At 34.3% G+C, this 16,383-nt stretch overlaps 1 long non-coding RNA gene across 1 annotated transcript in view; it reads right to left on the reverse strand.

Annotated features, from left to right (window-relative positions):
- LOC144357831 (uncharacterized) overlaps positions 1-15,989 on the reverse strand; it is a 60,224-nt gene extending 44,235 nt beyond the window's left edge. Inside the window, exon 1 of the long non-coding RNA XR_013421731.2 lies at positions 15,927-15,989. This is a non-coding gene — a long non-coding RNA (uncharacterized LOC144357831). The remainder of the gene's footprint in view (positions 1-15,926) is intronic.
- Between the last annotated feature and the right edge of the window lie 394 nt (positions 15,990-16,383).

A 16,383-nucleotide genomic window follows, 5' to 3' on the forward strand; every position in this document is an offset into this window, starting at 1 on the left:
CACATCAAAATGGCAGTTGTCTGTCAACACAGATAAAACAAAAATAATGATATTCAATAAGTGTAACAGACTCCTTAACAAGGAAATATTCTTTTATGAAGGAAAAGAAATCAATATAGTTAAAGATTTCAATTATCTTGGCTTAACTATGAGTCCAAATGGTAAATTTAAAGATGCAATGAAAAACCTAAAAAGAAAAGGAATAAAAGCCTTATTCTCATTAAAGACCAAAATTGGATCTGGTAATCTGGACATGTCCATACTACTGTCACTATTTGATAAACTTATCAGACCAGTTATTGTGTATGGGAGTGACATTTGGGGAGAAGAAAGCTCTACAAAATCAATTGTAGAGGATGTTCAGCTTACATACTATCGGTACATTCTTGGTATCTCAAAAAATACACCAATCATGGCAATATATAGTGAATTGGGAAAATTACCCCTTGACTCTTTTATTAAGAAACAAATGATAAAATATGCCAATCGTATTGCAAATTCCACAAATACTCTACTTCAAGAAGCATACTATGTCAATAAAATTATTAAAAGTAAATGGTTTAAAAAACTTGATCTGATATTAAATAATATTAACCATTCTTATCTTTTAAATGAAACAAATATTATCTCATTATCAAAATTAAAAACAATTGATGAGAAATTAAAAGAAGAGTTTACAACTGAGTGGAAAAATGAAATAAATAATGACAATAGGAAAAAATCAAATTCTAAAAATAAACTAAGAACCTACAAACTTTTTAAAACCAAAATAGAACAAGAAAACTACTTAACAATTATGAAAAACAGTTAACTTCGCAAATCCTTAACAAAATTTAGACTTGGCAACCACTGTCTGAAAATTGAAACAGGCCGGCATACAGGATTGGATTTTAAAGACAGAGTCTGCAATATGTGCGACAATGACCATGTTGAAGATGAACAACATTTTGTCACAAATTGTCCTCATTACAATGAAATAAGATTAAAACTTTACATTGTAGCTAATAAACGTATACCAAATTTTGACAAATTTAGTAATGAAAATAAATTCATATCATTACTAAGTGACGAGAAAATGTCTATTCCTTTAGCGCAATATTTAAAAAACTGTTTTAATACAAGACAGCAGCACCTACATAAACTAAGCCAGTAATACATTCCTTGTATTCAACTTATTATCTTTTTTTTTTTTTTTTTTATGCCTTTTTGTTCCCTTACTCTTTATGTGGTTATTTTTCTTTTACTAATATCTGATTTGTAACCCTTTTCATCCCCTCCGGGGGATGTTGTGTGTTAATAAATAAATAAAAAATAAAATAAAAATGGCAAATGGTATTTGTCTTCTACTTCATTCTTTGAGGGTCTATGAGCAAATAGAGCTAGTACTGTGTATGGATTCAATGGAAAATTTAATCTTTAAAAAAAACAAAAACAATTACAGATTGAATAATTATTTATTAGCCACATGATTTTCATAGAAACCTTGAGGTTTAAATGAGTACCCGGTAGTTTTTTTTTTTTTATTTAATATACCCCTGACGTCAGTTAATGAATATTTATAATGGTCCAAATGTATTTACAATCAGTTTATATATCATGCAAACACACACAGTGTCTTTCCTTTGTATCGGCAGTTTTCTGATATCTCATATGTATTACTTAATTTCCTCTAGGACTGTGTATTATAAAATATATCATAAATGTCAGCTGTCTTTATAAATATAAATTAAGCAATGTCTTTGTGTTAATATGTATACATAACTCATAATATTTGCAAAGTTCAGGTAATTTAATTACTAAATTGTCTGATAATGTTTGTAAGTCATGCAATGGGACATTAGAATAAATTACCAATTCCTATAGGTGCTCACCCGACATACATTGTTTTCTGCATTCATGCACGAGTCCACGTAAATTTATTTGCATGTCACTATGGCAATTATCAGTTAATATGTACATCACGTATAATTGTCACACATAGTTTTAAAAATTAGCATATTCAGATTAACCGCATACTATATTTATCAGCCAATCACTGTTAAGTATCCCAAATTATGAAATCTCCAGACTACTGCTGAAAGCATCCACGGCCCACAAAACAATAGGATGGTGACAATCAGGTTAACATACAGTACATGCTACTGATTTTAACAGACTGAAAACCTGTATAAAATACAGAAGAAATGAACTCAGCAACCTTAATTAGAGCTAAATATTCAAGTTATTAAAAGGTATTAAGGTTAGGGAGTTATTGTTGGCACTTTACGTAATTAAAATTCTGTTAATTAATGCACTAGAGTCAAATTTGCTAAAATGGCATGTAGCTATAATTTCAATGTATTTTACAGTATTCAACATGTTGTCAATATCAGGGCAGTGGTTGTCTCTACTATAAATGTGTTTGACATCAACCCACATGGTTGCATGGCAACCACAATCTTTTTTCACATTTTTACCTTTTTTCAATGATGGTGGACATGTACTGCTGTCAGCTTTTACTTTATAAAACATTCGTAGCTGTACATCTATACATTTATATAGAGCAAATAAAAAAAGGAACACATGGTAATAAAACACAAAATAACATCCAAATTGTTAAATTTTATGGTTGGCAAAGCAATAACAATTTGTGGGCAATGTATTAAGTATTTATTCTCGTACATTTATGAATTGATGCTCTCTAGAAAAGTGAAATCTGACATTTTAAGTTAATTTGCTTTTCAGGTCATACATAAGACATTGTTTGCTGCATTAACTGGTGGTAATTTACACTCTCAAACACTTTATACTTTTCTTTCAATTCCCCAGTAAACAGTCTACATAAAAAGCTACATAATAACCATGCAGAAATATACATTACCCTAAATAAAATATTTCTAGCAAGTTTAATAAAAAGCAAAATAATCTTTGTGTGTTAACTGTGTACATACTACATGTACCTGCTGGCATTTTCAGAGAAGAAGGCAAAACAAGAAATACCTGTTGGAGGTTTCAGAGAAGAAGGCAAAACAAGAAATACCTGTTGGAGGTTTCAGAGAAGAAGACAAAACAAGAAATACCTGTTGGAGGTTTCAGAGAAGAAGGCAAAACAAGAAATACCTGTTGGAGGTTTCAGAGAAGAAGACAAAACTAGAAATACCTGTTATAGGTTTCAGAGAAGAAGACAAAACTAGAAATACCTGTTGGAGGTTTTAGAGAAGAAGGCAAAACTAGAAATACCTGTCTGGGTTTTATAGAAGAATTTAAGGCAAAACTAGAAGCGTTGACAGACAGATAACAATCATGTACATCGCTGCACTCACTCAGAGATCAGTAATTGATCAGATTTACTTCATGATGTGCTTACTAATCATTTTTGTTGTTGCTTTTTTTTTTCTCTTTTTGGTCAATTGCATTTTACATAATTATCGAAATAGTACATGCCGTGAGAAGAGCACTCTGGAAGTTGATATAGTAAAACTAAATTAGTTTCCATGGCTATACTCATCGCTGATCTGATTTGTTTTGTACAATTAGCATCAGTATTCAAGTGTTTGCTCAGCTATTATCATATTGTTGCGAGGGAATTATCATCAGAACAGACAAAATAGTGTGCTATGTTAGAGATCAGACTTAACACACTGAATTGCTTAATTATTCCTGTAAATACACTAGACTCTTTGTTTTTGACTCCCATGTGCGAAGCACATAATGGGAGTCTTTGCAGTTAGTGTGTCTGTGTGTGTGTATGTGTGTGCAGTGTGTATGTGTGTCCGACTTTTCCACTGCTATCTCAAGAACCATACATCGGTTTTTGATGAAACTTGGTGCATAGATGCTCTGGGCCAATGCGCAGATTTGATTAGGTTTTGGTAAAAATCCATGCTCGTTAATTACCTAATTTGCATGATAATTAGCTAATTTTTAGCTGTTCTATGACTTTTCCACTGATATCTAAAGAACTACTCATTGGATTTTGATGAAACTTGATACATAGATGCTCTGAACATATGCACAGATTTGATAAGTTTTTGGTAAAAATCCGTGCATATTAATTACCTAATTTGCATGATAATTAGCTATTTTTTAGTGGTTCCATGACTGTTCCACTGATATCTAAGCAACCACTCATTGGATTTTGATGAAACTTGGTACATAGATGCTCTGAACTAATGCTAGGTTTTGATTAGTTTTTGGTAATAATCCGTGGATACTAATTACCTAATTTGCATAATGATTAGTCAATTTTCGGTTTTTCCACTGATATCTGATTTCCACTGATACTAATCATCACATTTCAATGAAACTTGGTACATAGATGTCATATGACACTGCACAGACCTGATAGTTTTTATGGTAATATCAGTACATATAATTTTCAGCTTTTGATATAAGTAGTGAGCATTACATTTCAATGAAACTTGGTACTTACATACTCAAGGACTATGCAGAGATTGATTGTTTTGGATAAATATTTGTGCATATTAATCACCTAATTTGCATAATTAGTTAATTTTCAGCTTTCCTGCGGGTATCTCAAGTACTAATCATCGCATTTCAATGAAACTTGGTACATAGATCCTTTAGGACTATGCAGAGACCTTAGGCTGAATAATTGTGCATATTAATTACCTAATTTGCATAATTAATTTTCAGCTTTTCTACTGATATCTAAAGTACTAATCATCACATTTTAATGAATCTAGAATTATGCAGAGACCCAATTAGTTTTCGGTAAATATTTGTGCATATTAATCACCTAATTTGCATAATTAACCAATTTCCAACTTTCCGATATCTCAGGTACTAATCATCACATATCAATGAATGTTTGTACATGGATGCTGTTACAGTAGGACAATAGACAGACCTTGATAATTGTGGGTTAAAATCTGTACATATTAATTACCTAATTTGCATAATTAACCAATTTTAAGCTTTCACACTGATATCTAAAGTACTAATTATTCCATTTCAATGAAACTTAGTACAAAGATGCTCAAGGACAATGTACAAACCTATAGAGTTTGGGGTAAAAATCTGTTCATATTAATTCCCTAATTAGCATAATAATTCATAATTTTTTGGTTCTAATCACATTTCAATTAAACTTGGTACATAGATTTTCTGTTACATTGCGCAGACCTCATTAGTTTTACACTAAAATCTGTTCATATTAATTTTCTGATTTGCATAATTAGTTTTCCCCTAAGTAATTCCAAATTATATTTAATGTGTTACAATACTCTCAGCGCATGGGAGTTCTTTCTAAGCTTTCTTTGATTATATTTACAATTTTTTTTTTACTGAGTGTATTTTTGGCTGCTCCATGCTTCATATTTTTAAATGATATTCTAATTGATATCAACTTGTAAGTGTGATTGCCCAGTCACTGCTTAATTATAGTCCGCTATTATTAAAGAGTTTTGGGATAATTAATTAATTTATTATTTAATTAAACTTCATTTGCGTGACCCATTGTACTGTGGCAATTCTCATATACAGGCAACTACAGAGGGATAACTCTCTTAAACAGTCTTAGCAAGCTCTTCACAGTTGTATTAAAACAAAGGTTGACAAAACATGTAAAAAATAATAACATCATAATTAAAAAGCAAATTGGTTTCCTTCCAAAATTCAGCACCGCTGACCATATCTTTGTTCTCAAACAGCTAATAACAAAATATCTTAATAAAGGAAACTACTTATTTGCATCGACTTTAAGAAGGCGTTTGATTCTATTTGGCACCTTGGTCTTTTGTATAAACTTCACAACAACAAAATCTCAGGAAAATTTCACAACATAATTAAATCTATTTATCAGAATGCCACTGGCTGTGTTAAACTAAAAGGTGGTTTAACTGCTAGCTTTCCAGTTCAAAGGGGTATCAGACAGGGCAATGGTTTAAGCCCACTCCTTTTCAATCTTTTCATTAATGATATCAAATGCCAGCTAGAATCAACCAATAATAAACCTCCTTTACTTTTAAACAATCATTTGTCATGTTTGATGTATGCGGATGACCTCCTCCTAAAAATGGTCTGCAAAATGCAATACGCACAGTGGAAACATACTGCAAACAATAGAAACTAGATATCAATGTGTCAAAATCAAAAATTATCATTTTCAACAAGCCAGGTAAAATACTAAGTAAGTTTAGTTTTCAAATTAAAAGCCAAAAATTGGAAAATGTCTCATCAAATACTTACCTCGGTGTTAAAATCAATGCTACCGGAAAACTGAACAGAGCTCAAGAAGACCTCAGTCACAGAGCAATGAATGAACTTTTTAAACTAAAACAATTACTCTATGCAGACCCAAATATTCCAATCAAAACACATCTGAAATTGTTTGATGCTATGGTTAAACCAATTTTACTCTACTGTAGTGAAATCTGGACAAGCGATATTATTAACATGCACTCAACAGACTTGTTTAAACAATCCTTGCCTATGAAAAAATTACATCACAAAATGTGTAAGTACATACTACAAGTAAACTGTAAAGCCACAAACTTGGCATGTTTACTTGAACTAGGTAGATATTCACTATCATCTCAAGCATCAAACGTATGATTAACTACTGGCTGAAAATAAAACATAGATGAAAACACTATAAACTTGGCACCAATTTGGACAAAAAAAATATCAGTAATTGGACCACAGGCATCAACAAATTACTGAACCTTTTAGAAATTAGTGATGTTTGCGAACAAATCAGTAATAATATTATCTCATTAGCTACAAAAAACTAAAAAATGCACAGAAACAAATTATGCATAATGACAATAAAGGCACTAATCACAAAAATAAACTTCGTACCTACAGACAGCTGAAAACTGATTTTGCACTTGAAAAATATCTTGAAATTATTAAAAACCCCATCCACAGATCATCATCATCTATGTTTAAACTGAGGATAAGTGCCCACATACTTCAGATTGAAGTTGGGCGATATCACAACATAGATATCTTAAATAGAACACGTCCTGTCTGTGACTCCAATGAAATTGAAGACGAAGAACACTTCCTCTTCAATTGTAACCTGTACAAATCTGAAAGAGATGCTTTGTTCGAAAACTTAAACTATCCGATAATCTTGAAGCATTTCTCAATAACAAAAATTCTAAAACTGTCCAAGCAAAAGCCAAGTTTATCAGTGACTGTTTTACTAAAAGAGAGAACTTCATGATAAGCAATTTACCAGCTGCCTCAAAATAACACCAAATTATTTATATAATAATATTTTCACAGTATTACTATTTATTTTACTATTTTTTGTTATTATTATTTCTTATGTATTTTATTGTTCCTTATGTCCTCATTGTATTCTAATCTATATCTCAGAGGGGATACGATATCAATAAATCCTCTATCCTATTGTCAGCTCTATCCTAAGGTCACCCCTACCTAATGGTCACGTCTACCTTGTGGTCACCTCTACCCTATGGTCACCCCTACCCTATGGTCACCTCTACCCTATGGTCACCTCTACCATATGGTCACCTCTACCCTATGGTCACCCCTACCCTATGGTCACATCTACCCTATGGTCATCTCTACCCTATGGTCACCTCTATCCTATGGTCACCTCTACCCTATGGTCACCCCTACCCTATGGTCACATCTACTCTATGGTCACCTGTATCCTATGGTCACCTCTACCCTATGGTCACCCCTACCCTATGGTCACATCTACCCTATGGTCACCTCTACCCTATGGTCACCCCTACCCTATGGTCACCTCTACCCTATGGTCACCTCTACCCTATGGTCACCTCTACCCTATGGTCACCCCTACCCTATGGTCACATCTACCCTATGGTCACCTCTACCCTATGGTCACCTCTACCCTATGGTCACCCCTACCCTATGGTCACATCTACTCTATGGTCACCTGTATCCTATGGTCACCTCTACCCTATGGTCACCCCTACCCTATGGTCACATCTACCCTATGGTCACCTCTACCCTATGATCACCCCTAACCTATGGTCACCTCTACCCTATGGTCACCTCTACCCTATGGTCACCCCTACCCTATGGTCACCTCTACCCTATGGTCACCTCTACCCTATGGTTCCTTCTACCCTATGGTCACCCCTACCTTATGGTCACATCTACCATATGGTCACCTCTACCCTATGGTCACCTCTACCCTATGGTCACCCCTACCCTATGGTCACCTCTACCCTATGGTCACCTCTATCCTATGGTCACCTCTACCCTATGATCGCCCCTACCCTATGGTCATCTCTACCCTATGGTCACCTCTACCCTATGGTCACCTCTATCCTATGGTCACCTCTACCCTATGGTCACCCCTACCCTATGGTCACATCTACCCTATGGTCACCTCTACCCTATGGTCACCCCTACCCTATGGTCACCCCTACCCTATGGTCACCCCTACCCTATGGTCACCCCTACCCTATGGTCACCTATATCCTATGGTCCCCTCTACCTTATGGTCACCTCTACCCTATGGTCACCTCTACCCTATGGTCACCTCTACCCTATGGTCACCTCTACCCTATGGTCACCTCTATCCTATGGTCGCCTCTACCCTATGATCGCCCCTACCCTATGGTCATCTCTACCCTATGGTCACCTCTACCCTATGGTCACCTCTATCCTATGGTCACCTCTACCCTATGGTCACCCCTACCCTATGGTCACATCTACCCTATGGTCACCTCTACCCTATGGTCACCCTACCCTATGGTCACCCCTACCCTATGGTCACCCCTACCCTATGGTCACCCCTACCCTATGGTCACCTATATCCTATGGTCCCCTCTACCCTATGGTCACCTCTACCCTATGGTCCCCTCTAACATATGGTCCCCTCTGACTTATGGTCACCTCTACCCTATGGTCACCTCTAACCTATGGTCACCTTTACCCTATGGTCACCTCTACCCTATGGTCACCTCTAACCTATGGTCACATCTACCCTATGGTCACCTCTACCCTATGGTCACCCCTACCCTATGGTCACCCCTACCCTATGGTCACCCGTACCCTATGGTCACCGCTATCCTATGGTCCCCTCTACCCTATGGTCACCTCTACCCTATGGTTACCTCTACCCTATGGTCCCCTCTGACTTATGGTCACCTCTATCCTATGGTCACCTCTAACCTATGGTCACCCCTACCCTATGGTCACCCCTACCCTATGGTCCCCTCTAACCTATGGTCCCCTCTGACTTATGGTCACCTCTACCCTATGGTCACCTCTACCCTATGGTCCCCTCTGACTTATGGTCACCTCTATCCTATGGTCACCTCTAACCTATGGTCACCCCTACCCTATGGTCACCCCTACCCTATGGTCACCTCTACCCTATGGTCCCCTCTGACTTATGGTCACCTCTATCCTATGGTCACCTCTAACCTATGGTCACCCCTACCCTATGGTCACCTCTACCCTATGGTCACCTCTATCCTATGGTCACCTCTATCATATGGTCACCTCTAACCTATGGTCACCTCTGACTTATTGTCACCTCTACCCTATGGTCACTCCTATGTTATATTCTCTGCGTTCTTAGAAGCAATATACATATCTACAGCACAGAATCATGATTAAAAATGACAGGAATAAAATGCACCTACATTAAAAACACAGCTAGACTATTATGCATACAAGCACATAAAAGATAAGACAAACATTGCTATCTTTATTGGATATTCCTTCATGAAGAGACTCTGAACGATGTGTGGCATTCCTATCTCAATCAAATTATAATACACCACTAATGGGTTTTTTATTTACAGAATATTAATTTATTAATAATTGCTCTACGTATTCAGTTTTTGTTCATTTTTAATATATTCATGGAGTATTTTACAAATCAGTTTTGACTTCACACGTACCATATTAGTTCATACACAATTTGTTTAATGCTTCTTAAAAAGTACTTACAATAAATTTGTGTGGTCTCCATGGATACAAAACAAAGTGATGAAAAGCTTTTTGTATTCATTCTTCTCTGTTAGTCTATTATATGTTTTAAATTATATTCATAATCATGGCATGGCAGAAATATGTGATTTTATTTCACTGACACTTCGATATGCAAATGTGGATTTGTAAATGTTGTAACCAACACTATACATATTAATTACTTTTTAGCATAGTCATTTATTGATTTGCAGTATTTGCAGTACACCAAACAAAATTCAATTCATTTTAATTAAAATGTAGTACTCACAACCCAAAACACACATTAAACAATGTAAATGCCACACATTACACAATGTAAACGCCACACATTACACAATGTAAACACCACACATTACACAATGTAAATACCACACATTACACAATGTAAATGTCACACATTACACAATGTAAACACCACACATTACACAATGTGAACACCACACATTACACAATGTAAACACCACACATTACACAATGTAAACACCACACATTACACATTGTAAACACCACACATTACACAATGTAAACACCACACATTACACAATGTAAATACCACACATTACACGATGTAAATGCCACATATTACACAATGTAAATGTCACACATTACACAATGTAAACACCACACATTACACAATGTAAACACCACACATTACACAATGTAAACACCACACATTACACAATGTAAACACCACACATTACACAATGTAAATATCACACACTACACAATGTAAACACCACACATTACACAATGTAAACACCACACATTACACAATGTAAACACCACACATTACACAATGTAAACACCACACATTACACAATGTAAATGTCACACATTACACAATGTAAATACCACACATTACACAATGTAAACACCACACATTACACAATGTAAACACCACACATTACACAATGTAAACACCACACATTACACAATGTAAATGTCACACATTACATAATGTAAACACCACACATTAAACAATTATAAACTTCACACATTTCCCTAAGGACATTATATACTTTCTGAAATTTGCAAGTTTTGATTTTAGAATAAGACCCCTTAATCAATGAAACAAGTAGCAGGATTAGAACACACATTGTTAACAGAGACACACAATAGAACCATTTGTATTTATGACCCAATTTAATTCTGTACTAGAACTTGAGTGAGCTATGCATATGTAAATTAATTTATACTTATATATTCACATTCTTGTTGTTGAATTTATAATTGGAGTAGTTGCATGATTGTGAAGGTTCAATATAAAGATTCAGGCCTTACATTTATTGACAGTGATAACACCAATCATATGTGGAGGCATCATCAATTACTTTGATGAGGGATAAACCTTCTTGAGACTGACTGATGGTACGCACAAAACACTTTGTTGAATGTTAACATGATTAAACTGAAGTGGAAGCTATAACTATAGCAACAATCTGCTTACTAGGTTCATTTACGAATTGAGTATGGCGCCACTCTATTCTTCATCTCCCCCTCGTAGATGCAATTACAAAAAAAGGAAGTAACACTTTAAGTACTTGAACCGAAGTGCCCATAGCAACATTCATCGATAAGAATGGAATTGCATGTTTGAGGTACATCCGTATGTCCGTTGGTTCAATTGTTAGTAACTTCCTGGAGAGACAAACAATTATTGTTTTCCATTTCCATGGTAATGGAAAAAAACAAAGGAAATGTAAACTACCTCCCAAGAAAGTTGTCAATTTATCAAATTTGAAAAAAATGTGTAGTATGTTTTAAGTAATATGTTTTGATTACTCCTGCAAAATGATTACAGTATAAATACATCTCAAATAGAATGTAATAAGCTGTATATATATATCTACCAATTTTTTAAATTATTTCATTAATTGCGCAATGCATTGTTTGAATTTGGGCAAACAAATACATGCATTGTACCTTCCATACATCATTTACACCATGCATTGGCAGCACTTCAAAAGTTATGTGTTTATCATGGAATTTCTAAAAAGACTGTGAATGTGAATGAAAACTGCAGGGTTATTACTTTCCTGATTCTGATGAACTGAATAGTGCTCATCTTAGTAGTAACAGTCTCTATGGCAACAAAACAACACATCCTCATTCTCTGGTTGCCAAGGTGATTCCAGGATAGTGATTATCATCTTCTAGTGGGCACACTGACACCATGTGGTAATGAAAAGTTATCAGTAGGGAAGCATGGGTTGCCATGGTTATGTAAACCAATCACATCACAGAGAATAGGAGGTCAATATGAAATTTAATTTGTTACGTATACAAATTAGATGAGTCGAAAATGAGTTATATAATTCATGACACATCAACCAAATAAAAGAATACACATTTAAAGTTTAAGAAAAAATTGTAGAATTATTTTTTTCTCAGTGAAAACATAATGTTTAGATTGCCAGTTACAACATTATCAATGAGTTTATTTCATTACTACCGGTAGTTCACATTTTCTGTAATTTTCACTGAATTCAATCTTAATTTTGGACCAAACAGACAAAATGTGACATTGCTTCTAAATTTCAATCCAAGAATTTGAAATTTTCACATCTTACATGAAAAAATATAAATACAACTATTTGGATGCTGCTTGGAATTGGTGCTGAATGGGTTAAAGAGGCAATGTTTTTTTCAATAAACTTGTAAAATATACAATTTCAAATGCAAGCACAGATGTACTTCAAATTACCAGTATAGTAAATCCAAGGTACATTCAAATGAATACTGCTTATATCATCCAAAAGTATGTTGATACTGATACTGTCTTCAATAGTTTTTGTGTTCTTTTTTAATTTAAAGGTTGAAGATTTACCCAGAATAGAAGCTTAGTATCACATGGAGAAAAAGGTACTCTTTGGAAGGATGCGATAAAAAGTGCTCTAAACTATCCTTCAATGCAATCTACAACTGAAATGAACACAGCGATGTCAATTCCATAATATCTTCAACAAATTGAATCAAAGCAGGGGTTTTTCTAGAAAAAAATGCAAGAAGGAGCACTGCAATTCAGCGGAGCCACTAAGTGGGGGAGATAGGATTCTCCCTACCAGGGTGTGGAGTTTTTGATAATTCTAAGTTGAAATGGAGCATTCTATGGCTTCCTTGAGGCCAAAATTACTATCAGACAGGTCACAGTTGAAGACTGTGGCCACATGTGATCCCTGGTCAATCAGAATTTTATGGTTGCCAGAGGATCTGCTCCCCAGGGTAAGTGGGTGCTGCAACCCTGTTCCCTTGTTTAAAAAAAATCCCTGCAAAGGTTGAATCATGCACTGCAGGAAATGATAATTCTTCCTCTTTATTCAGAGCAAATAAAAATTCTGTACACTATTTATTGCCTTGTACTCATCACTGTGCATCGATCCATCCCTTGTCAACAGAAGTGCTTCAAGATTACGCTTTTAATCGTAGTAAAAGCTACCCAATCTTCATCGCTTACAGCTGCATCCTTAAAAAATAATTCCCGACAGATTGTTGTGAATTATCAGTATGACACTGTGATCCTTATTATTCAAACAGCTGTTAGAGAAACAAAACACCAGCCTACTGTAACATTTACTTGGGTGCCACCACATACTCTCGATGTCTACCCCAATAATCAATGCATATATTAACAGGCAGCTGTATATTCAAAATTCAATTTCCCTTTGAAAAAAGGCGTCCAAACAAGTTTGTAAGATGTTGTTTTGTCCAGCTGCAATACTCCCAATGAGACTAATAGATGATGATAAATATGTATAGAAACAGACAGATATAAAGAAGATTTTAATTCTACCAGTATGGATTAGGTTGGTAATGAACCATGCAGTTAAATAGGCTAAGGGACTGACCATTAGAAAATTGGGGGTTAACAAAAATATGAAAAATTTTAGGTGAAAGCTGAAAAGCTGCTACTATTATGAAAAGAAATAGAAGAAAGCACAGACAATTTTGTTACAGCAAGATCATCCTACAAAAGAAATCTAAACTCAAAACTAAGTGAAGAAAACAAAAATACCATTGCTCATCTTAGCAGATCATGACATGAACATCCCTCCGCTTCTTTTGATGTGAATGAGACTGACGAATAAAAACGAATTTTGTTTATTATATACCCTATATATAAAATATGTTTTTGAAAAGCAGTCCCTCACCCCCTTGGCTATTTTCGCCGATTTTGCATCGACAGAGCAATTCACGTCCCAAATTTTGGTTCTCTTGGCGTCTCTAATAAATATCCTATCTAACCGCTGGACTGAATTAGCTAAATTATGAAAAATTCATAGAAGATTGGGCGAAAATCGCTCGTTTTTTGCCTCAACGTTTTTTTGCTTGGAAACGCAAGGGCGATAAGACTCGATTTTCAAGAAACCCAGGTCGCTCGGATCGGACAGTTTCTATTGTTTTGAGTCTCTTGTAAATATTTATAATATATTTATAAATATACACATACTTTGGTGCCATGTTTCACTGTTAGTTTACACCAGTTAATAGCTTGAAAGCTTTTAACATGTCTTCAGCAATACAACACTTTATTATAAATAACAGTAATAAAACAATGTGTCTATTTATGACAAATATAGTTGTTCATATTATTTTTTTAGTTGTCAGTGTCCTCAAGGAAGAAACCAATATGGTAGCCTTTAAGAATCACTCAAAGTTTGAAGCGATCTGTCTACTGGTTGCCATAGCAACCACATCTTTCAAGTATTAAGAGAAGAATTATGGAAGAAAAATACAGTTCTGATATTAATGTTTAAATTTGATCGATAACCACTATATACTGTTTGTCTACCTATGATGGACTGTTTTAAAATTCACTAGCTTTTTGTTATTTCATCTCTCTGAAGATTGATCTAGAAATAAAATTTATACTGGAGGCAATTTAAAGAATATTGAATTCATCTCATGTACAACACTGATGTGTTGAACATTAGAGTAATATTATGGATTATGAAAACTGATTAGTACAGCGTTATGTCTGACTGCAGGCAGAAAGGTTTATAGATTTAGTCTGAGTTCAAATTAAATAAAACGATAATATTCCCTGTACTGTAAATGTTTTTATTTAAAACCCACAGAATATTTTAATTTAATAGAATGTATCCTTCACGAACTAGTAAATTACAAATGTTTCCTACAACATCAATCTGTATCAAGAGAATATTTCACATTTTACCCTATAATAAATGGGAACTTCTCATTTTAAATGAAAAACACACATATTTTCTCTCAACAATTAACATATTTTCAAATTATGCTTTTAAATACATTTATTAATGAAACTTGATTTGGATCGACAGCACATCCTCTGAAACAGAAAAAACAAACATTTCCCCATTCTACTTTATGTGACACATTTTTACCAGTATGCTGAATTGCAAAAAAATTAAATATGCACGAGATACAGATTTTAAACTGACTCTAGTGGGTTGCCTTTCTTTATTGCTAGAGCATATAAAATATTTGATGTCCATGTTTAAAAAAAGTTACCCAGAAATCTAAATTTTATGAATTATTTGTAACTAACCAGTGTCAGTAGCAAGTACACAAATCTTTACGTAGTGTGTATGTGCAGCAAACCTGACATAAATTTTACTTTGTTTGTTATTAAGCTCTAACAATGTAGTCCCTATTTGATAATCTATTTATAAAGCTTTGTTTGTTATTAACATCTCAATTTTGGGTGAATAGAACATAAAATTGATCAAATTTGCACTCACAATTTTGTTGTGTTAGTTAAAGAGCGCCCTCATCTATATGTACTATTTAATTATTTCTGTTTTTTCCTTACAAGTGTTAATTTTAGAGAATACAGTGATAGACAAAGTAGTGTATAATTGTGTTTTTTCTTGAAAGCAGTTAATTGAGACTGCATGACTTGCATACAGAATTCAACAAATCAGTAATATGGAATTCAATGTGCATATCTCATCTCCCAAGATAATAAATAATAACATAAAAAGTATTTTTTGGGGGTGAGGAGGGGGTGGCTCACTCACCTTTCAGTCTCACTCATCGTCCAGCTGACTCCAACCTTTTCCACCAGTTTTATGGTATTGGCCTGTAGAGGGCAGTATTGTTTAGCAACACAAAGATTTATTTCCTAAGAAACCTTTAAATAAAAGAATATGCAATAACTGTGACACAAATTCAATTGAAGATGAAGAACATTTTCTATTGAATTGCCCAAAATATAACACACACAGGGAAAATTTCATTCAAAAAATTATGACACTACTTTCATCCAACAATAAAAATATACAGTTCACATATATACTCTCAAGATCCTGGAATAATTATAAAACTTGCCAATTATATTTACACAACACAAAGATTTATTTAACATTTAAATACTAGTTGAGTCCTTTTGTATTGTTTTTTGTACAATTCTTACATATATCTTATTATTTTAAAACTCTTCTTTGCACGGAGACAATAAAGTTATTATTATTGAAC

This window comes from Saccoglossus kowalevskii, chromosome 3 (assembly GCF_978046115.1).
Source record: "Saccoglossus kowalevskii chromosome 3, keSacKowa6.1, whole genome shotgun sequence".
Taxonomy (NCBI): Eukaryota; Metazoa; Hemichordata; class Enteropneusta; family Harrimaniidae; genus Saccoglossus; species Saccoglossus kowalevskii.